The sequence below is a fragment of the Equus caballus genome, chromosome 26 (genome assembly GCF_041296265.1).
Source record: "Equus caballus isolate H_3958 breed thoroughbred chromosome 26, TB-T2T, whole genome shotgun sequence".
Taxonomy (NCBI): domain Eukaryota; kingdom Metazoa; phylum Chordata; class Mammalia; order Perissodactyla; family Equidae; genus Equus; species Equus caballus.
In genome coordinates this window covers 2,632,519-2,653,819 of record NC_091709.1, presented here as the reverse complement: position 1 = coordinate 2,653,819, position 21,301 = coordinate 2,632,519, and positions in this window count along the sequence as shown.

Here is a 21,301-nt window from a genome sequence, read left to right as displayed (position 1 = left end):
GTTCTGGTACGTCTCAGAGGTGGTTGCGCATGCCCAACAGGTGATTCCGGACTGTCCGCCACATGGTTCTGGCACGTCTGAGAGGTGGTACCGGCATGCCCGGCAGGTCATCCCAGAGAGTCCTCCAAGTGGTTCTGGCATAACACGCAGGTGATTTTGGCGTGTCTGGCAGGTTGTTCCGTTGTGCTTGGCAGGTGGTTCAAGCTTGGCCGGCAGGTGGTTCCAGACTGTCCAGGACGTGTTTCCAGCTTCTCCGGCAGGCGGTTCTGGTACGTGTGAGAGGTGGTTCCGCCATGGCTGGCAGGTGATCAAGGACTGTCCCCCAGGTGGTTCTGGCATAGCCAGCAGTTAATATTGGCCTGTCCGGCAGGTGGTTCCAGCCAGTCGAACAGGTGGCTCCGGCGTTCTAGGCAGGTGGTTCCGGTCTGTCCGGTAGGTGTTTCCGGCGTGTCTGGCACGTGCTTCCGGCACGTCTGAGAGGTGGTTCAGGCATGCGCGGCAGGTGATTCCGTAGTGTCCGCCAGGTGGTTCTGTCATACCCGGCAGGTGATTTTGGCGTGTCCGGCAGGTGTCTGTGGGGAGTCGAGCAGGTGGCTCCGGCATGCTCAGCAGTTGCTTCCGGCGTCTCCGGCACTTGGTTGTGGTGTGTCTGAGAGCTGGTTCCGGCATGTCCGGCAGATGATTCCGGAGTGTCCGCCAAGTGGTTCTGGCATACCCGGCTGGTGATTTGGGCATGTCAGGTAGGTGGTTCCGGCGAGTCGAGCAGGTGGCTCCGGCGTGCTCGGCAGGTTGTTCAGACGGGTCTGGCAGGTGTTTTCCGTCTGTTCGGGGTGTGGTTCCAGCATCTCATGCACATGGTTCTGGCACGTCTGAGATGTGGTTCCGGCCGGCCCGACAGGTGTTTCCACAGTGTCCGCCAAGTGGTACTGGCGTAGTTGGCAGGTGATTTTGGCATGACCGGCAGGTGGTTCCAGCAAGCCCGGCAGGTGATTCCGAAGTGTTCCCCAACTGGTTGTGGCGTAGCCGGCAGGTGATTTTTGCGTGTCCGGCAGGTGGTTCTGGCGAGTCGAGCAGGTGGTTCCGGCGTGCTCGGCAGGTGCTTCCGGGGTCATTGGCACGTGGTTCTGGCATATCTGAGAGGTGGTTCCGGCATGCCCGGCAGGTGATTCCGGAGTGTTTGCCAAGTGTTTCCGGCGTAGCCGGCAGGTGATTTTGCATGTCCAGCGGTCGTTCCGGCGGGTCGAGCCGGTGGTTCCGGCGTGTCCGGCAGGTGGTTCCAGTCTGTCCGGCAGGTGGTTCTGTGGTGTCCGGCACGAGGTTCAGTCTGAGAGGCTGTGGCGGCATGCCCCTCACGTGATTCCGGCTTGTCCCCGAAGTGGTGCTGGTGTAGCGGGCAGGTGATTTTTGCGTGATCGGCAGGTGGTTCTGGCGAGTCGAGCAGGTGGTTCCGGCGTGCTCGGCTGGTGCTTCCGGGGTCATTGGCACGGGGTTCTGGCATGTCTGAGAGGTGGTTCCTGCATGCCCGGCAAGTGATTCCGGAGTGTTCGCCAAGTGGTTCTGGCATAGTTGGCAGGTGATTTTGGCATGTCCGGCAGGTGGTTCAGGCGAGTTGAGCAGGTGGTTCCAACGTGCTTGGCAGGTGCTTCCGGCGTCTCCGGCACGTGTTTCTGTCACATCTGACAGGTGGTTCCGGCATGCCCGAAAGGTGATTCCGGTCTGTCCGGTAGGTGGTTCCAGCCTGCACGGCATGTGGTTCTGGTACGTCTCAGAGGTGGTTGCGCATGCCCAACAGGTGATTCCGGACTGTCCGCCACATGGTTCTGGCACGTCTGAGAGGTGGTTCCGGCATGCCCGGCAGGTCATCCCAGAGAGTCCTCCAAGTGGTTCTGGCATAACACGCAGGTGATTTTGGCGTGTCTGGCAGGTTGTTCCGTTGTGCTTGGCAGGTGCTTCAGGCTTGGCCGGCAGATGGTTCCAGACTGTCCAGGACGTGTTTCCAGCTTCTCCGGCAGGTGGTTCTGGTACGTCTGAGAGGTGGTTCCGCCATGCCTGGCAGGTGATTCCGGACCGTCCCCCAGGTGGCTCTGGCATAGCCAGCAGTTGATATTGGCCTGTCCGGCAGGTGGTTCCAGCGAGTTGAACAGGTGGCTCCGGCGTGCTCGGCAGGTGGTTCCGGTCTGTCTGGTAGGTGATTCCGGCGTGTCCGGCACGTGCTTCCGGCACGTCTGAGAGGTGGTTCCGGCATGCGCGACAGGTGATTTCGGAGTGTCCGCCAGGTGGTTCTGGCATACCCGGCAGGTGATTTTGGGGTGTCCGGCATGTGTTTCCGGCGAGTCGAGCAGGTGGCTCCGGCATGCTCGGCAGGTGCTTCCGGCGTCTCCGGCATGTGGTTCTGGTGTGTCTGAGAGATGGTTCCGGCATGTCCGGCAGATGATTCCGGAGTGTCCGCCAAGTGGTTCTGGCATACCCGGCTGGTGATTTGGGCATGTCAGGTAGGTGGTTCCGGCGAGTCGAGCAGGTGGCTCTGGCGTGCTCGGCAGGTTGTTCAGACGGGTCTGTCAGGTGTTTTCCGTCTCTTCGGGGTGTGGTTCCAGCATCTCATGCACATGGTTCTGGCACGTCTGAGATGTGGTTCCGGCCGGCCCGACAGGTGTTTCCACAGTGTCCGCCAAGTGGTACTGGCGTAGTTGGCAGGTGATTTTGGCATGACCGGCAGGTGGTTCCAGCAAGCCCGGCAGGTGATTCCGAAGTGTTCCCCAACTGTTTGTGGCGTAGCCGGCAGGTGAGTTTTGCGTGTCCGGCAGGTGGTTCTGGCGAGTCGAGCAGGTGGTTCCGGCGTGCTCGGCAGGTGCTTCCGGGGTCATTGGCACGTGGTTCTGGCATATCTGTGAGGTGGTTCCGGCATGCCCGGCAGGTGATTCCGGAGTGTTCGCCAAGTGTTTCCGGCGTGGCCAGCAGGTGATTTTGCATGTCCTGCGGTCGTTCCGGCGGGTCGACCTGGTGGTTCCGGCGTATCCGGCAGGTGGTTCCGGTCTGTCCGGCAGGTGGTTCTGTGGTGTCCGGCACGAGGTTCAGTCTGAGAGGCTGTGCCGGCATGCCCCTCATGTGATTCCGGCTTGTCCCCGAAGTGGTGCTGGTGTAGCGGGCAGGTGATTTTGGCGTGTCCGGCAGGTGGTTCCGCCGTGCTCGGCAGGTGGTTCAGGCATGGCCGTCACGTGGTTCCAGTCTGTCCAGGACGTGTTTCCAGCTTGTCCGGCAGGTGGTTCTGGTACGTCTGAAGGGGGTTCCGCCATGGCTGGCAGGTGATCCCGGACTGTCCCCCAGGTGGTTCTGGCATAGCCAGCAGTTGATATTGGCCTGTCCGGCAGGTGGTTCCAGCGAGTCGAACAGGTGGCTCCGGCGTTCTTGGCAGGTGGTTCCGGTCTGTCCGGTAGGCGTTTCCGGCGTGTCTGGCACGTGCTTCCGGCACGTCTGAGAGGTGGTTCCGGCATGCGCGGCAGGTGATTCCGTAGTGTCCGCCAGGTGGTTCTGGCATACCCGGCAGGTGATTTTGGCGTGTCCGGCAGGTGTTTCTGGCGAGTGGAGCAGGTGGCTCCGGCATGCTCGGCAGGTGCTTCCGGCGTCTCCGGCACGTGGTTCTGGTGTGTCTGAGAGCTGGTTCCGGCATGTCCGGCAGATGATTCCGGAGTGTCCGCCAAGTGGTTCTGGCATACCCGGCTGGTGATTTGGGCATGTCAGGTAGGTGGTTCCGGCGAGTCGAGCAGGTGGCTCCGGCGTGCTCGGCAGGTTGTTCAGACGGGTCTGGCAGGTGTTTTCCGTCTGTTCGGGGTGTGGTTCCAGCATCTCATGCACATGGTTCTGGCACGTGTGAGATGTGGTTCCGGCCGGCCCGACAGGTGTTTCCACAGTGTCCGCCAAGTGGTACTGGCGTAGTTGGCAGGTGATTTTGGCATGACCGGCAGGTGGTTCCAGCAAGCCCGGCAGGTGATTCCGAAGTGTTCCCCAACTGGTTGTGGCGTAGCTGGCAGGTGATTTTTGCGTGTCCGGCAGGTGGTTCTGGCGAGTCGAGCAGGTGGTTCCGGCGTGCTCGGCAGGTGCTTCCGGGGTCATTGGCACCTGGTTCTGGCTTATCTGAGAGGTGGTTCCGGCATGCCCGGCAGGTGATTCCGGAGTGTTCGCCAAGTGTTTCCGGCGTAGCCGGCAGGTGATTTTGCATGTCCAGCGGTCGTTCCAGCGGGTCGAGCCGGTGGTTCCGGCGTGTCCGGCAGGTGGTTCCGGTCTGTCCGGCAGGTGGTTCTGTGGTGTCCGGCACGAGGTTCAGTCTGAGAGGCTGTGCCGGCATGCCCCTCACGTGATTCCGGCTTGTCCCCGAAGTGGTGCTGGTGTAGCGGGCAGGTGATTTTGGCGTGTCCGGCAGGTGGTTCAGGCGAGTTGAGCAGGTGGTTGCGACGTGCTCGGCAGGTGCTTCCGGCGTCTCCGGCACGTGTTTCTGGCACATCTGACTGGTGGTTCCGGCATGCCCAAAAGTTGATTCCGGTCTGTCCGGTAGGTTGTTCCGGCGTGCACGGCACATGGTTCTGGTACGTCTCAGAGGTGGTTGCGTATGCCCAACAGGTGATTCCGGACTGTCCGCCACGTGCTTCTGGCACGTCTGAGAGGTGGTTCCAACATGCCCGGCAGGTCATTTCGGAGAGTCGTCCAAGTGGTTCTGGCGTAGCCCGCAGGTGATTTTGGCGTGTCCGGCAGGTGGTTCAGGCGAGTTGAGCAGGTGGTTCCGGCGTGCTCGGCTGGTGCTTCCGGGGTCATTGGCACGGGGTTCTGGCATGTCTGAGAGGTGGTTCCTGCATGCCCGGCAAGTGATTCCGGAGTGTTCGCCAAGTGGTTCTGGCATAGTCGGCAGGTGATTTTGGCATGTCCGGCAGGTGGTTCAGGCGAGTTGAGCAGGTGGTTCCAACGTGCTTGGCAGGTGCTTCCGGCGTCTCCGACACGTGTTTCTGGCACATCTGACAGGTGGTTCCGGCATGCCCGAAAGGTGATTCCGGTGTGTCCGGTAGGTGGTTCCAGCCTGCACGGCATGTGGTTCTGGTACGTCTCAGAGGTGGTTGCGCATGCCCAACAGGTGATTCCGGACTGTCCGCCACATGGTTCTGGCACGTCTGAGAGGTGGTTCCGGCATGCCCGGCAGGTGATCCCAGAGAGTCCTCCAAGTGGTTCTGGCATAACACGCAGGTGATTTTGGCGTGTCTGGCAGGTTGTTCCGTTGTGCTTGGCAGGTGGTTCAGGCTTGGCCGGCAGGTGGTTCCAGACTGTCCAGGACGTGTTTCCAGCTTCTCCGGCAGGTGGTTCTGGTACGTGTGAGAGGTGGTTCCGCCATGGCTGGCAGGTGATCCCGGACTGTCCCCCAGGTGGTTCTGGCATAGCCAGCAGTTAATATTGGCCTGTCCGGCAGGTGGTTCCAGCCAGTCGAACAGGTGGCTCCGGCGTGCTCGGCAGGTGGTTCCGGTCTGTCCGCTAGGTGATTCCGGCGTGTCCGGCACGTGCTTCCGGCACGTCTGAGAGGTGGTTCCGGCATGCGCGACAGGTGATTTCGGAGTGTCCGCCAGGTGGTTCTGGCGTACCCGGCAGGTGATTTTGGCGTGTCCGGCAGGTGTTTCTGGCGAGTCGAGCAGGTGGCTCCGGCATGCTCGGCAGGTGCTTCCGGCGTCTCCGGCACGTGGTTCTGGTGTGTCTGAGAGCTGGTTCCGGCATGTCCGGCAGATGATTCCGGAGTGTCCGCCAAGTGGTTCTGGCATACCCGGCTGGTGATTTTGGCATGTCAGTTACTTGGTTCCGGCGAGTCGAGCAGGTGGCTCCGGCGTGCTCGGCAGGTTGTTCAGACGGGTCTGGCAGGTGTTTTCCGTCTGTTCGGGGTGTGGTTCCAGCATCTCATGCACATGGTTCTGGCACGTGTGAGATGTGGTTCCGGCCGGCCCGACAGGTGTTTCCACAGTGTCCGCCAAGTGGTACTGGCGTAGTTGGCAGGTGATTTTGGCATGACCGGCAGGTGGTTACAGCAAGCCCGGCAGGTGATTCCGAAGTGTTCCCCAACTGGTTGTGGCGTAGCGGGCAGGTGATTTTTGCGTGTCCGGCAGGTGGTTCTGGCGAGTCGAGCAGGTGGTTCCGGCGTGCTCGGCAGGTGCTTCCGGGGTCATTGGCACGTGGTTCTGGCATATCTGAGAGGTGGTTCCGGCATGCCCGGCAGGTGATTCCGGAGTGTTCGCCAAGTGTTTCCGGCATAGCCGGCAGGTGATTTTGCATGTCCAGCGGTCGTTCCGGCGGGTCGAGCCGGTGGTTCCGGCGTGTCCGGCAGGTGGTTCCGGTCTGTCCGGCAGGTGGTTCTGTGGTGTCCGGCACGAGGTTCAGTCTGAGAGGCTGTGCCGGCATGCCCCTCACGTGATTCCGGCTTGTCCCCGAAGTGGTGCTGGTGTAGCGGGCAGGTGATTTTGGTGTGTCCGGCAGGTGGTTCAGGCGAGTTGAGCAGGTGGTTGTGGCGTGCTCGGCTGGTGCTTCCGGGGTCATTGGCACGGGGTTCTGGCATGTCTGAGAGGTGGTTCCTGCATGCCCGGCAAGTGATTCCGGAGTGTTCGCCAAGTGGTTCTGGCATAGTCGGCAGGTGATTTTGGCATGTCCGGCAGGTGGTTCAGGCGAGTTGAGCAGGTGGTTCCAACGTGCTTGGCATGTGCTTCCGGCGTCTCCGGCACGTGTTTCTGTCACATCTGACAGGTGGTTCCGGCATGCCCGAAAGGTGATTCCGGTATGTCCGGTAGGTGGTTCCAGCCTGCACGGCATGTGGTTCTGGTACGTCTCAGAGGTGGTTGCGCATGCCCAACAGGTGATTCCGGACTGTCCGCCACATGGTTCTGGCACGTCTGAGAGGTGGTTCCGGCATGCCCGGCAGGTCATCCCAGAGAGTCCTCCAAGTGGTTCTGGCATAACACGCAGGTGATTTTGGCGTGTCTGGCAGGTTGTTCCGTTGTGCTTGGCAGGTGGTTCAGGCTTGGCCGGCAGGTGGTTCCAGACTGTCCAGGACGTGTTTCCAGCTTCTCCGGCAGGTGGTTCTGGTACGTGTGAGAGGTGGTTCCGCCATGGCTGGCAGGTGATCCCGGACTGTCCCCCAGGTGGTTCTGGCATAGCCAGCAGTTAATATTGGCCTGTCCGGCAGGTGGTTCCAGCCAGTCGAACAGGTGGCTCCGGCGTGCTCGGCAGGAGGTTCCGGTCTGTCCGCTAGGTGATTCCGGCGTGTCCGGCACGTGCTTCCGGCACGTCTGAGAGGTGGTTCCGGCATGCGCGACAGGTGATTTCGGAGTGTCCGCCAGGTGGTTCTGGCGTACCCGGCAGGTGATTTTGGCGTGTCCGGCAGGTGTTTCTGGCGAGTCGAGCAGGTGGCTCCGGCATGCTCGGCAGGTGCTTCCGGCGTCTCCGGCACGTGGTTCTGGTGTGTCTGAGAGCTGGTTCCGGCATGTCCGGCAGATGATTCCGGAGTGTCCGCCAAGTGGTTCTGGCATACCCGGCTGGTGATTTTGGCATGTCAGTTACTTGGTTCCGGCGAGTCGAGCAGGTGGCTCCGGCGTGCTCGGCAGGTTGTTCAGACGGGTCTGGCAGGTGTTTTCCGTCTGTTCGGGGTGTGGTTCCAGCATCTCATGCACATGGTTCTGGCACGTGTGAGATGTGGTTCCGGCCGGCCCGACAGGTGTTTCCACAGTGTCCGCCAAGTGGTACTGGCGTAGTTGGCAGGTGATTTTGGCATGACCGGCAGGTGGTTACAGCAAGCCCGGCAGGTGATTCCGAAGTGTTCCCCAACTGGTTGTGGCGTAGCGGGCAGGTGATTTTTGCGTGTCCGGCAGGTGGTTCTGGCGAGTCGAGCAGGTGGTTCCGGCGTGCTCGGCAGGTGCTTCCGGGGTCATTGGCACGTGGTTCTGGCATATCTGAGAGGTGGTTCCGGCATGCCCGGCAGGTGATTCCGGAGTGTTCGCCAAGTGTTTCCGGCATAGCCGGCAGGTGATTTTGCATGTCCAGCGGTCGTTCCGGCGGGTCGAGCCGGTGGTTCCGGCGTGTCCGGCAGGTGGTTCCGGTCTGTCCGGCAGGTGGTTCTGTGGTGTCCGGCACGAGGTTCAGTCTGAGAGGCTGTGCCGGCATGCCCCTCACGTGATTCCGGCTTGTCCCCGAAGTGGTGCTGGTGTAGCGGGCAGGTGATTTTGGTGTGTCCGGCAGGTGGTTCAGGCGAGTTGAGCAGGTGGTTGTGGCGTGCTCGGCTGGTGCTTCCGGGGTCATTGGCACGGGGTTCTGGCATGTCTGAGAGGTGGTTCCTGCATGCCCGGCAAGTGATTCCGGAGTGTTCGCCAAGTGGTTCTGGCATAGTCGGCAGGTGATTTTGGCATGTCCGGCAGGTGGTTCAGGCGAGTTGAGCAGGTGGTTCCAACGTGCTTGGCATGTGCTTCCGGCGTCTCCGGCACGTGTTTCTGTCACATCTGACAGGTGGTTCCGGCATGCCCGAAAGGTGATTCCGGTATGTCCGGTAGGTGGTTCCAGCCTGCACGGCATGTGGTTCTGGTACGTCTCAGAGGTGGTTGCGCATGCCCAACAGGTGATTCCGGACTGTCCGCCACATGGTTCTGGCACGTCTGAGAGGTGGTTCCGGCATGCCCGGCAGGTCATCCCAGAGAGTCCTCCAAGTGGTTCTGGCATAACACGCAGGTGATTTTGGCGTGTCTGGCAGGTTGTTCCGTTGTGCTTGGCAGGTGGTTCAGGCTTGGCCGGCAGGTGGTTCCAGACTGTCCAGGACGTGTTTCCAGCTTCTCCGGCAGGTGGTTCTGGTACGTGTGAGAGGTGGTTCCGCCATGGCTGGCAGGTGATCCCGGACTGTCCCCCAGGTGGTTCTGGCATAGCCAGCAGTTAATATTGGCCTGTCCGGCAGGTGGTTCCAGCCAGTCGAACAGGTGGCTCCGGCGTGCTCGGCAGGAGGTTCCGGTCTGTCCGCTAGGTGATTCCGGCGTGTCCGGCACGTGCTTCCGGCACGTCTGAGAGGTGGTTCCGGCATGCGCGACAGGTGATTTCGGAGTGTCCGCCAGGTGGTTCTGGCGTACCCGGCAGGTGATTTTGACGTGTCCGGCAGGTGTTTCTGGCGAGTCGAGCAGGTGGCTCCGGCATGCTCGGCAGGTGCTTCCGGCGTCTCCGGCACGTGGTTCTGGTGTGTCTGAGAGCTGGTTCCGGCATGTCCGGCAGATGATTCCGGAGTGTCCGCCAAGTGGTTCTGGCATACCCGGCTGGTGATTTGGGCATGTCAGGTAGGTGGTTCCGGCGAGTCGAGCAGGTGGCTCTGGCGTGCTCGGCAGGTTGTTCAGACGGGTCTGGCAGGTGTTTTCCGTCTGTTCGGGCTGTGGTTCCAGCATCTCATGCACATGGTTCTGGCACGTGTGAGATGTGGTTCCGGCCGGCCCGACAGGTGTTTCCACAGTGTCCGCCAAGTGGTACTGGCGTAGTTGGCAGGTGATTTTGGCATGACCGGCAGGTGGTTCCAGCAAGCCCGGCAGGTGATTCCGAAGTGTTCCCCAACTGGTTGTGGCGTAGCCGGCAGGTGATTTTTGCGTGTCCGGCAGGTGGTTCTGGCGAGTCGAGCAGGTGGTTCCGGCGTGCTCGGCAGGTGCTTCCGGGGTCATTGGCACCTGGTTCTGGCTTATCTGAGAGGTGGTTCCGGCATGCCCGGCAGGTGATTCCGGAGTGTTCGCCAAGTGTTTCCGGCGTAGCCGGCAGGTGATTTCGCATGTCCAGCGGTCGTTCCGGCGGGTCGAGCCGGTGGTTCCGGCGTGTCCGGCAGGTGGTTCCGGTCTTTCCGGCAGGTGGTTCTGTGGTGTCCGGCACGAGGTTCAGTCTGAGAGGCTGTGCCGGCATGCCCCTCACGTGATTCCGGCTTGTCCCCGAAGTGGTGCTGGTGTAGCGGGCAGGTGATTTTGGCGTGTCCGGCAGGTGGTTCAGGCGAGTTGAGCAGGTGGTTGCGACGTGCTCGGCAGGTGCTTCCGGCGTCTCCGGCACGTGTTTCTGGCACATCTGACTGGTGGTTCCGGCATGCCCAAAAGTTGATTCCGGTCTGTCCGGTAGGTGGTTCCGGCGTGCACGGCATGTGGTTCTGGTACGTCTCAGAGGTGGTTGCGTATGCCCAACAGGTGTTTCCGGACTGTCCGCCACGTGCTTCTGGCACGTCTGAGAGGTGGTTCCAACATGCCCGGCAGGTCATTTCGGAGAGTCGTCCAAGTGGTTCTGGCGTAGCCCGCAGGTGATTTTGGCGTGTCCGGCAGGTGGTTCAGGCGAGTTGAGCAGGTGGTTCCGGCGTGCTCGGCTGGTGCTTCCGGGGTCATTGGCACGGGGTTCTGGCATGTCTGAGAGGTGGTTCCTGCATGCCCGGCAAGTGATTCCGGAGTGTTCGCCAAGTGGTTCTGGCATAGTCGGCAGGTGATTTTGGCATGTCCGGCAGGTGGTTCAGGCGAGTTGAGCAGGTGGTTCCAACGTGCTTGGCAGGTGCTTCCGGCGTCTCCGACACGTGTTTCTGGCACATCTGACAGGTGGTTCCGGCATGCCCGAAAGGTGATTCCGGTGTGTCCGGTAGGTGGTTCCAGCCTGCACGGCATGTGGTTCTGGTACGTCTCAGAGGTGGTTGCGCATGCCCAACAGGTGATTCCGGACTGTCCGCCACATGGTTCTGGCACGTCTGAGAGGTGGTTCCGGCATGCCCGGCAGGTCATCCCAGAGAGTCCTCCAAGTGGTTCTGGCATAACACGCAGGTGATTTTGGCGTGTCTGGCAGGTTGTTCCGTTGTGCTTGGCAGGTGGTTCAGGCTTGGCCGGCAGGTGGTTCCAGACTGTCCAGGACGTGTTTCCAGCTTCTCCGGCAGGTGGTTCTGGTACGTGTGAGAGGTGGTTCCGCCATGGCTGGCAGGTGATCCCGGACTGTCCCCCAGGTGGTTCTGGCATAGCCAGAAGTTAATATTGGCCTGTCCGGCAGGTGGTTCCAGCCAGTCGAACAGGTGGCTCCGGCGTGCTCGGCAGGTGGTTCCGGTCTGTCCGCTAGGTGATTCCGGCGTGTCCGGCACGTGCTTCCGGCACGTCTGAGAGGTGGTTCCGGCATGCGCGACAGGTGATTTCGGAGTGTCCACCAGGTGGTTCTGGCGTACCCGGCAGGTGATTTTGGCGTGTCCGGCAGGTGTTTCTGGCGAGTGGAGCAGGTGGCTCCGGCATGCTCGGCAGGTGCTTCCGGCGTCTCCGGCACGTGGTTCTGGTGTGTCTGAGAGCTGGTTCCGGCATGTCCGGCAGATGATTCCGGAGTGTCCGCCAAGTGGTTCTGGCATACCCGGCTGGTGATTTGGGCATGTCAGGTAGTTGGTTCTGGCGAGTCGAGCAGGTGGCTCCGGCGTGCTCGGCAGTTTGTTCAGACGGGTCTGGCAGGTGTTTTCCGTCTGTTCGGGGTGTGGTTCCAGCATCTCATGCACATGGTTCTGGCACGTGTGAGATGTGGTTCCGGCCGGCCCGACAGGTGTTTCCACAGTGTCCGCCAAGTGGTACTGGCGTAGTTGGCAGGTGATTTTGGCATGACCGGCAGGTGGTTCCGGAGTGTTCGCCAAGTGTTTCCAGCGTAGCCGGCAGGTGATTTTGCATGTCCAGCGGTCCTTCCAGCGGGTCGAGCCGGTGGTTCCGGCGTGTCCGGCAGGTGGTTCCGGTCTTTCCGGCAGGTGGTTCTGTGGTGTCCGGCACGAGGTTCAGTCTGAGAGGCTGTGCCGGCATGCCCCTCACGTGATTCCGGCTTGTCCCCGAAGTGGTGCTGGTGTAGCAGGCAGGTGATTTTGGCGTGTCTGGCAGGTGGTTCAGGCGAGTTGAGCAGGTGGTTCCGGCGTGCACGGCACGTGGTTCTGGTACGTCTCAGAGGTGGTTGCGTATGCCCAACAGGTGATTCCGGACTGTCCGCCACGTGCTTCTCGCACGTTTGAGAGGTGGTTCCAACATGCCCGGCAGGTCATTTCGGAGAGTCGTCCAAGTGGTTCTGGCGTAGCCCGCAGGTGATTTTGGCGTGTCCGGCAGGTGGTTCAGGCGAGTTGAGCAGGTGGTTCCGGCGTGCTCGGCTGGTGCTTCCGGGGTCATTGGCACGGGGTCCTGGCATGTCTGAGAGGTGGTTCCTGCATGCCCGGCAAGTGATTCCGGAGTGTTCGCCAAGTGGTTCTGGCATAGTTGGCAGGTGATTTTGGCATGTCCGGCAGGTGGTTCAGGCGAGTTGAGCAGGTGGTTCCGACGTGCTTGGCAGGTGCTTCCGGCGTCTCCGACACGTGTTTCTGGCACATCTGACAGGTGGTTCCGGCATGCCCGAAAGGTGATTCCGGTGTTTCCGGTAGGTGGTTCCAGCCTGCACGGCATGTGGTTCTGGTACGTCTCAGAGGTGGTTGCGCATGCCCAACAGGTGATTCCGGACTGTCCGCCACATGGTTCTGGCACGTCTGAGAGGTGGTTCCGGCATGCCCGGCAGGTCATCCCAGAGAGTCCTCCAAGTGGTTCTGGCATAACACGCAGGTGATATTGGCGTGTCTGGCAGGTTGTTCCGTTGTGCTTGGCAGGTGGTTCAGGCTTGGCTGGCAGGTGGTTCCAGACTGTCCAGGACGTGTTTCCAGCTTCTCCGGCAGGTGGTTCTGGTACGTGTGAGAGGTGGTTCCGCCATGGCTGGCAGGTGATCCCGGACTGTCCCCCAGGTGGTTCTGGCATAGCCAGCAGTTAATATTGGCCTGTCCGGCAGGTGGTTCCAGCCAGTCGAACAGGTGGCTCCGGCGTGCTCGGCAGGTGGTTCCGGTCTGTCCGCTAGGTGATTCCGGCGTGTCCGGCACGTGCTTCCGGCACGTCTGAGAGGTGGTTCCGGCATGCGCGACAGGTGATTTCGGAGTGTCCGCCAGGTGGTTCTGGCGTACCCGGCAGGTGATTTTGGCGTGTCCGGCAGGTGGTTCAGGCGAGTTGAGCAGGTGGTTGCGACGTGCTCGGCAGGTGCTTCCGGCGTCTCCGGCACGTGTTTCTGGCACATCTGACTGGTGGTTCCGGCATGCCCAAAAGTTGATTCCGGTCTGTCCGGTAGGTGGTTCCGGCGTGCACGGCATGTGGTTCTGGTACGTCTCAGAGGTGGTTGCGTATGCCCAACAGGTGTTTCCGGACTGTCCGCCACGTGCTTCTGGCACGTCTGAGAGGTGGTTCCAACATGCCCGGCAGGTCATTTCGGAGAGTCGTCCAAGTGGTTCTGGCGTAGCCCGCAGGTGATTTTGGCGTGTCCGGCAGGTGGTTCAGGCGAGTTGAGCAGGTGGTTCCGGCGTGCTCGGCTGGTGCTTCCGGGGTCATTGGCACGGGGTTCTGGCATGTCTGAGAGGTGGTTCCTGCATGCCCGGCAAGTGATTCCGGAGTGTTCGCCAAGTGGTTCTGGCATAGTCGGCAGGTGATTTTGGCATGTCCGGCAGGTGGTTCAGGCGAGTTGAGCAGGTGGTTCCAACGTGCTTGGCAGGTGCTTCCGGCGTCTCCGACACGTGTTTCTGGCACATCTGACAGGTGGTTCCGGCATGCCCGAAAGGTGATTCCGGTGTGTCCGGTAGGTGGTTCCAGCCTGCACGGCATGTGGTTCTGGTACGTCTCAGAGGTGGTTGCGCATGCCCAACAGGTGATTCCGGACTGTCCGCCACATGGTTCTGGCACGTCTGAGAGGTGGTTCCGGCATGCCCGGCAGGTCAGCCCAGAGAGTCCTCCAAGTGGTTCTGGCATAACACGCAGGTGATTTTGGCGTGTCTGGCAGGTTGTTCCGTTGTGCTTGGCAGGTGGTTCAGGCTTGGCCGGCAGGTGGTTCCAGACTGTCCAGGACGTGTTTCCAGCTTCTCCGGCAGGTGGTTCTGGTACGTGTGAGAGGTGGTTCCGCCATGGCTGGCAGGTGATCCCGGACTGTCCCCCAGGTGGTTCTGGCATAGCCAGAAGTTAATATTGGCCTGTCCGGCAGGTGGTTCCAGCCAGTCGAACAGGTGGCTCCGGCGTGCTCGGCAGGTGGTTCCGGTCTGTCCGCTAGGTGATTCCGGCGTGTCCGGCACGTGCTTCCGGCACGTCTGAGAGGTGGTTCCGGCATGCGCGACAGGTGATTTCGGAGTGTCCACCAGGTGGTTCTGGCGTACCCGGCAGGTGATTTTGGCGTGTCCGGCAGGTGTTTCTGGCGAGTGGAGCAGGTGGCTCCGGCATGCTCGGCAGGTGCTTCCGGCGTCTCCGGCACGTGGTTCTGGTGTGTCTGAGAGCTGGTTCCGGCATGTCCGGCAGATGATTCCGGAGTGTCCGCCAAGTGGTTCTGGCATACCCGGCTGGTGATTTGGGCATGTCAGGTAGTTGGTTCCGGCGAGTCGAGCAGGTGGCTCCGGCGTGCTCGGCAGGTTGTTCAGACGGGTCTGGCAGGTGTTTTCCGTCTGTTCGGGGTGTGGTTCCAGCATCTCATGCACATGGTTCTGGCACGTGTGAGATGTGGTTCCGGCCGGCCCGACAGGTGTTTCCACAGTGTCCGCCAAGTGGTACTGGCGTAGTTGGCAGGTGATTTTGGCATGACCGGCAGGTGGTTCCGGAGTGTTCGCCAAGTGTTTCCAGCGTAGCCGGCAGGTGATTTTGCATGTCCAGCGGTCGTTCCAGCGGGTCGAGCCGGTGGTTCCGGCGTGTCCGGCAGGTGGTTCCTGTCTTTCCGGCAGGTGGTTCTGTGGTGTCCGGCACGAGGTTCAGTCTGAGAGGCTGTGCCGGCATGCCCCTCACGTGATTCCGGCTTGTCCCCGAAGTGGTGCTGGTGTAGCGGGCAGGTGATTTTGGCGTGTCTGGCAGGTGGTTCAGGAGAGTTGAGCAGGTGGTTCCGGCGTGCACGGCACGTGGTTCTGGTACGTCTCAGAGGTGGTTGCGTATGCCCAACAGGTGATTCCGGACTGTCCGCCACGTGCTTCTCGCACGTTTGAGAGGTGGTTCCAACATGCCCGGCAGGTCATTTCGGAGAGTCGTCCAAGTGGTTCTGGCGTAGCCCGCAGGTGATTTTGGCGTGTCTGGCAGGTGGTTCAGGCGAGTTGAGCAGGTGGTTCCGGCGTGCTCGGCTGGTGCTTCCGGGGTCATTGGCACGGGGTCCTGGCATGTCTGAGAGGTGGTTCCTGCATGCCCGGCAAGTGATTCCGGAGTGTTCGCCAAGTGGTTCTGGCATAGTTGGCAGGTGATTTTGGCATGTCCGGCAGGTGGTTCAGGCGAGTTGAGCAGGTGGTTCCGACGTGCTTGGCAGGTGCTTCCGGCGTCTCCGACACGTGTTTCTGGCACATCTGACAGGTGGTTCCGGCATGCCCGAAAGGTGATTCCGGTCTGTCCGGTAGGTGGTTCCAGCCTGCACGGCATGTGGTTCTGGTACGTCTCAGAGGTGGTTGCGCATGCCCAACAGGTGATTCCGGACTGTCCGCCACATGGTTCTGGCACGTCTGAGAGGTGGTTCCGGCATGCCCGGCAGGTCATCCCAGAGAGTCCTCCAAGTGGTTCTGGCATAACACGCAGGTGATATTGGCGTGTCTGGCAGGTTGTTCCGCTGTGCTTGGCAGGTGGTTCAGGCTTGGCCGGCAGGTGGTTCCAGACTGTCCAGGACGTGTTTCCAGCTTCTCCGGCAGGTGGTTCTGGTACGTGTGAGAGGTGGTTCCGCCATGGCTGGCAGGTGATCCCGGACTGTCCCCCAGGTGGTTCTGGCATAGCCAGCAGTTAATATTGGCCTGTCCGGCAGGTGGTTCCAGCCAGTCGAACAGGTGGCTCCGGCGTGCTCGGCAGGTGGTTCCGGTCTGTCCGCTAGGTGATTCCGGCGTGTCCGGCACGTGCTTCCGGCACGTCTGAGAGGTGGTTCCGGCATGCGCGACAGGTGATTTCGGAGTGTCCGCCAGGTGGTTCTGGCGTACCCGGCAGGTGATTTTGGCGTGTCCGGCAGGTGGTTCAGGCGAGTCGAGCAGGTGGCTGCGACGTGCTCGGCAGGTGCTTCCGGCGTCTCCGGCACGTGGTTCTGGCGTGTCTGAGAGCTGGTTCCGGCATGTCCGGCAGATGATTCCGGAGTGTCCGCCAAGTGGTTCTGGCATACCCGGCTGGTGATTTGGGCATGTCAGGTAGGTGGTTCCGGCGAGTCGAGCAGGTGGCTCCGGCGTGCTCGGCAGGTTGTTCAGACGGGTCTGGCAGGTGTTTTCCGTCTGTTCGGGGTGTGGTTCCAGCATCTCATGCACATGGTTCTGGCACGTGTGAGATGTGGTTCCGGCCGGCCCGACAGGTGTTTCCACAGTGTCCGCCAAGTGGTACTGGCGTAGTTGGCAGGTGATTTTGGCATGACCGGCAGGTGGTTCCAGCAAGCCCGGCAGGTGATTCCGAAGTGTTCCCCAACTGGTTGTGGCGTAGCCGGCAGGTGATTTTTGCGTGTCCGGCAGGTGGTTCTGGCGAGTCGAGCAGGTGGTTCCGGCGTGCTCGGCAGGTGCTTCCGGGGTCATTGGCACGTGGTTCTGGCATATCTTGGAGGTGGTTCCGGCATGCCTGGCAGGTGATTCCGGAGTGTTCGCCAAGTGTTTCCGGCGTAGCCGGCAGGTGATTTTGCATGTCCAGCGGTCGTTCCGGCGGGTCGAGCCGGTGGTTCCGGCGTGTCCGGCAGGTGGTTCCGGTCTGTCCGGCAGGTGTTTCTGTGGTGTCCGGCACGAGGTTCAGTCTGAGAGGCTGTGCCGGCATGCCCCTCACGTGATTCCGGCTTGTCCCCGAAGTGGTGCTGGTGTAGCAGGCAGGTGATTTTGGCGTGTCCGGCAGGTGGTTCAGGCGAGTTGAGCAGGTGGTTCCGGTGTGCTCGGCTGGTGCTTCCGGGGTCAATGGCACGGGGTTCTGGCATGTCTGAGAGGTGGTTCCTGCATGCCCGGCAAGTGATTCCGGAGTGTTCGCCAAGTGGTTCTGGCCTAGTCGGCAGGTGATTTTGGCATGTCCGGCAGGTGGTTCAGGCGAGTTGAGCAGGTGGTTCCAACGTGCTTGGCAGGTGCTTCCGGCGTCTCCGGCACGTGTTTCTGGCACATCTGACAGGTGGTTCCGGCATGCCCGAAAGGTGATTCCGGTCTGTCCGGTAGGTGGTTCCAGCCTGCACGGCATGTCGTTCTGGTACGTCTCAGAGGTGGTTGCGCATGCCCAACAGGTGATTCCGGACTGTCCGCCACATGGTTCTGGCACGTCTGAGAGGTGGTTCCGGCATGCCCGGCAGGTCATCCCAGAGAGTCCTCCAAGTGGTTCTGGCATAACACGCAGGTGATTTTGGCGTGTCTGGCAGGTTGTTCCGTTGTGCTTGGCAGGTGGTTCAGGCTTGGCCGGCAGGTGGTTCCAGACTGTCCAGGACGTGTTTCCAGCTTCTCCGGCAGGTGGTTCTGGTACGTGTGAGAGGTGGTTCCGCCATGGCTGGCAGGTGATCCCGGACTGTCCCCCAGGTGGTTCTGGCATAGCCAGCAGTTAATATTGGCCTGTCCGGCAGGTGGTTCCAGCCAGTCGAACAGGTGGCTCCGGCGTGCTCGGCAGGTGGTTCCGGTCTGTCCGGTAGGTGATTCCGGCGTGTCCGGCACGTGCTTCCGGCACGTCTGAGAGGTGGTTCCGGCATGCGCGACAGGTGATTTCGGAGTGTCCACCAGGTGGTTCTGGCGTACCCGGCAGGTGATTTTGGCGTGTCCGGCAGGTGTTTCTGGCGAGTCGAGCAGGTGGCTCCGGCATGCTCGGCAGGTGCTTCCGGCGTCTCCGGCACGTGGTTCTGGTGTGTCTGAGAGCTGGTTCCGGCATGTCCGGCAGATGATTCCGGAGTGTCCGCCAAGTGGTTCTGGCATACCCGGCTGGTGATTTTGGCATGTCAGTTACTTGGTTCCGGCGAGTCGAGCAGGTGGCTCCGGCGTGCTCGGCAGGTTGTTCAGACGGGTCTGGCAGGTGTTTTCCGTCTGTTCGGGGTGTGGTTCCAGCATCTCATGCACATGGTTCTTGCACGTGTGAGATGTGGTTCTGGCCGGCCCGACAGGTGTTTCCACAGTGTCCGCCAAGTGGTACTGGCGTAGTTGGCAGGTGATTTTGGCATGACCGGCAGGTGGTTCCAGCAAGCCCGGCAGGTGATTCCGAAGTGTTCCCCAACTGATTGTGGCGTAGCCGGCAGGTGATTTTTGCGTGTCCGGCAGGTGGTTCTGGCGAGTCGAGCAGGTGGTTCCGGCGTGCTCGGCAGGTGCTTCCGGGGTCATTGGCACGTGGTTCTGGCTTATCTGAGAGGTGGTTCCGGCATGCCCGGCAGGTGATTCCGGAGTGTTCGCCAAGTGTTTGCGGCGTAGCCGGCAGGTGATTTTGCATGTCCAGCGGTCGTTCCGGCGGGTCGAGCCGGTGGTTCCGGCGTGTCCGGCAGGTGGTTCCGGTCTGTCCGGCAGGTGGTTCTGTGGTGTCCGGCACTAGGTTCAGTCTGAGAGGCTGTGCCGGAATGCCCCTCACGTGATTCCGGCTTGTCCCCGAAGTGGTGCTGGTGTAGCGGGCAGGTGATTTTGGCGTGTCCGGCAGGTGGTTCAGGCGAGTTGAGCAGGTGGTTCCGGCGTGCTCGGCTGGTGCTTCCGGGGTCATTGGCACGGGGTTCTGGCATGTCTGAGAGGTGGTTCCTGCATGCCCGGCAAGTGATTCCGGAGTGTTTGCCAAGTGGTTCTGGCATAGTCGGCAGGTGATTTTGGCATGTCCGGCAGGTGGTTCAGGCGAGTTGAGCAGGTGGTTCCAACGTGCTTGGCAGGTGCTTCCGGCGTCTCCGGCACGTGTTTCTGGCACATCTGACAGGTGGTTCCGGCATGCCCGAAAGGTGATTCCGGTCTGTCCGGTAGGTGGTTCCAGCCTGCACGGCATGTGGTTCTGGTACGTCTCAGAGGTGGTTGCGCATGCCCAACAGGTGATTCCGGACTGTCCGCCACATGGTTCTGGCACGTCTGAGAGGTGGTTCCGGCATGCCCGGCAGGTCATCCCAGAGAGTCCTCCAAGTGGTTCTGGCATAACACGCAGGTGATTTTGGCGTGTCTGGCAGGTTGTTCCGTTGTGCTTGGCAGGTGGTTCAGGCTTGGCCGGCAGGTGGTTCCAGACTGTCCAGGACGTGTTTCCAGCTTCTCCGGCAGGTGGTTCTGGTACGTGTGAGAGGTGGTTCCGCCATGGCTGGCAGGAGATCCCGGACTGTCCCCCAGGTGGTTCTGGCATAGCCAGCAGTTAATATTGGCCTGTCCGGCAGGTGGTTCCAGCCAGTCGAACAGGTGGCTCCGGCGTGATCGGCAGGTGGTTCCGGTCTGTCCGCTAGGTGATTCCGGCGTGTCCGGCACGTGCTTCCGGCACGTCTGAGAGGTGGTTCCGGCATGCGCGACAGGTGATTTCGGAGTGTCCGCCAGGTGGTTCTGGCGTACCCGGCAGGTGATTTTGGCGTGTCCGGCAGGTGTTTCTGGCGAGTCGAGCAGGTGGCTCCGGCATGCTCGGCAGGTGCTTCCGGCGTCTCCGGCACGTGGTTCTGGTGTATCTGAGAGCTGGTTCCGGCATGTCCGGCAGATGATTCCGGAGTGTCCGCCAAGAGGTTCTGGCATACCCGGCTGGTGATTTGGGCATGTCAGGTAGGTGGTTCCGGCGAGTCGAGCAGGTGGCTCCGGGGTGCTCGGCAGGTTGTTCAGACGGGTCTGGCAGGTGTTTTCCGTCTGTTCGGGGTGTGGTTCCAGCATCTCATGCACATGGTTCTGGCACGTATGAGATATGGTTCAGGCCGGCCCGACAGGTGTTTCCACAGTGTCCGCCAAGTGGTACTGGCGTAGTTGGCAGGTGATTTTGGCATGACCGGCAGGTGGTTCCAGCAAGCCCGGCAGGTGATTCCGAAGTGTTCCCCAACTGGTTGTGGCGTAGCCGGCAGGTGATTTTTGCGTGTCCGGCAGGTGGTTCTGGCGAGTCGAGCAGGTGGTTCCGGCGTGCTCGGCAGGTGCTTCCGGGGTCATTGGCACGTGGTTCTGGCATATCTGAGAGGTGGTTCCTGCATGCTCGGCAAGTGATTCCGGAGTGTTCGCCAAGTGGTTCTGGCATAGTCGGCAGGTGATTTTGGCATGTCCGGCAGGTGGTTCAGGCGAGTTGAGCAGGTGGTTCCAACGTGCTTGGCAGGTGCTTCCGGCGTCTCCGGCACGTGTTTCTGTCACATCTGACAGGTGGTTCCGGCATGCCCGAGAGGTGATTCCGGTCTGTCCGGTAGGTGGTTCCAGCCTGCACGGCATGTGGTTCTGGTACGTCTCAGAGGTGGTTGCGCATGCCCAACAGGTGATTCCGGACTGTCCGCCACATGGTTCTGGCACGTCTGAGAGGTGGTTCCGGCATGCCCGGCAGGTCATCCCAGAGAGTCCTCCAAGTGGTTCTGGCATAACACGCAGGTGATTTTGGCGTGTCTGGCAGGTTGTTCCGTTGTGCTTGGCAGGTGGTTCAGGCTTGGCCGGCAGGTGGTTCCAGACTGTCCAGGACGTGTTTCCAGCTTCTCCGGCAGGTGGTTCTGGTACGTGTGAGAGGTGGTTCCGCCATGGCTGGCAGGTGATCCCGGACTGTCCCCCAGGTGGTTCTGGCATAGCCAGCAGTTGATATTGGCCTGTCCGGCAGGTGGTTCCAGCCAGTCGAACAGGTGGCTCCGGCGTGCTCGGCAGGTGGTTCCGGTCTGTCCGCTAGGTGATTCCGGCGTGTCCGGCACGTGCTTCCGGCACGTCTGAGAGGTGGTTCCGGCATGCGCGACAGGAGATTTCGGAGTGTCCGCCAGGTGGTTCTGGCGTACCCGGCAGGTGATTTTGGCGTGTCCGGCAGGTGTTTCTGGCGAGTCGAGCAGGTGGCTCTGGCATGCTCGGCAGGTGCTTCCGGCGTCTCCGGCACGTGGTTCTGGTGTGTCTGAGAGCTGGTTCCGGCATGTCCGGCAGATGATTCCGGAGTGTCCGCCAAGTGGTTCTGGCATACCCGGCTGGTGATTTGGGCATGTCAGGTAGGTGGTTCCGGCGAGTCGAGCAGGTGGCTCCGGCGTGCTCGGCAGGTTGTTCAGACGGGTCTGGCAGGTGTTTTCCGTCTGTTCGGGGTGTGGTTCCAGCATCTCATGCACATGGTTCTGGCACGTCTGAGATGTGGTTCCGGCCGGCCCGACAGGTGTTTCCACAGTGTCCGCCAAGTGGTACTGGCGTAGTTGGCAGGTGATTTTGGCATGACCGGCAGGTGGTTCT